Source organism: Octodon degus, unplaced genomic scaffold, assembly GCF_000260255.1.
Source record: "Octodon degus isolate 3935 unplaced genomic scaffold, OctDeg1.0 scaffold00361, whole genome shotgun sequence".
In the NCBI taxonomy this organism is placed as follows: Eukaryota; Metazoa; Chordata; class Mammalia; order Rodentia; family Octodontidae; genus Octodon; species Octodon degus.
The window spans coordinates 712,911-714,063 of NW_004524937.1; positions in this window are offsets into that span (position 1 = coordinate 712,911).

A 1,153-nucleotide genomic window follows, 5' to 3' on the forward strand; every position below is an offset into this window, starting at 1 on the left:
TGGTGCTGGGGGATTGAACCGCGGTCCCTGTGCTTTGCTAAGCTTGTTCTAAGTAGGTGCTTTAGACCACTGAGCCATCTCACCAGCCCACAAATCTTTTTTTCTTTAGTACAGATCTTAACCGTGATCCAAATATCATTCATGCTATGCCATATTTTATTCTTTTGTATTTTTTTGTTTTGTCCCCACTTTTTTTGGTCATTTTGAGACAGGGTCTCGCCATACAGTTCAGGCTGGCCTTCAGCTCATTTTGTAGCCCAGACTGGTCTCGAACTCACAATGATACTCCTGCCTCAGCCTCCCGAGTGCTGGGATTACAGGCATGTGCCGCCACGTCCAGCCTGTTTTGTTTTTAAAACTAATACATGTACTCATTTTGCCAGTTTACCTACCATCTGCAAAACGGAACAATGTAAGTAAGAGAGATGAATCCTGCTTTTCATGTATTTTGGCTACATAGTTCGCTGCCTTTCTGCAGTTGCACATGAGTAGCTGTTGGTTTAAGCAACTTGAAAATTATATAAGCAAGTCAAATTTCCAAAGAACCAAATTTTTTATATGACCTAGATTTTCTGGAACAACTGAAAATGGCAAATTTTTGTCTCATTAGTGCCAGATAAGTTTTCTTTTTCTCTTTTCCTTTTTTGGTGGAGCCAGGGACTGAACTCAGACCCTTGTGCTTGCCAGGAAAGCGCTTATTCTACCGAGCCATCTCCCTGGCCTCTTTTTTTCTTCTTTTTTTTTTTTTTTCTTTCTTCCTTCCTTCCTTTTTTTTTTTTTTTTTTTTTTTTTTTTTTTTTTGACAAAGTCTCACTATGTGGTTCAGGAGTTCAGGCTGGCTTTGAATTTATACTGTGTAGGCCAGGCTGGCTTCAAAACCATGGCGATCCTCCTGCCTCAGCGTCTGGGTGCTAGGGTGAATGGATTTGCGCCACTATGCCTGGCTGCCTAGCCTTTATATTAAAATGTTTGAGAAGTGGGTGGGAAGAGGAAGGAAACAGAAAAATATGTACAATTTACCAACTCCTTGTGTAATCATTATGTTCCTCAAAAATATACTAAATATTATTTATTTATTTATTTGGCAGAACCAGGGATTGAACTCAGGCCCTTGTGCTTGCCAGGGAAGTGCTTATTCTACTGAACCATCTCC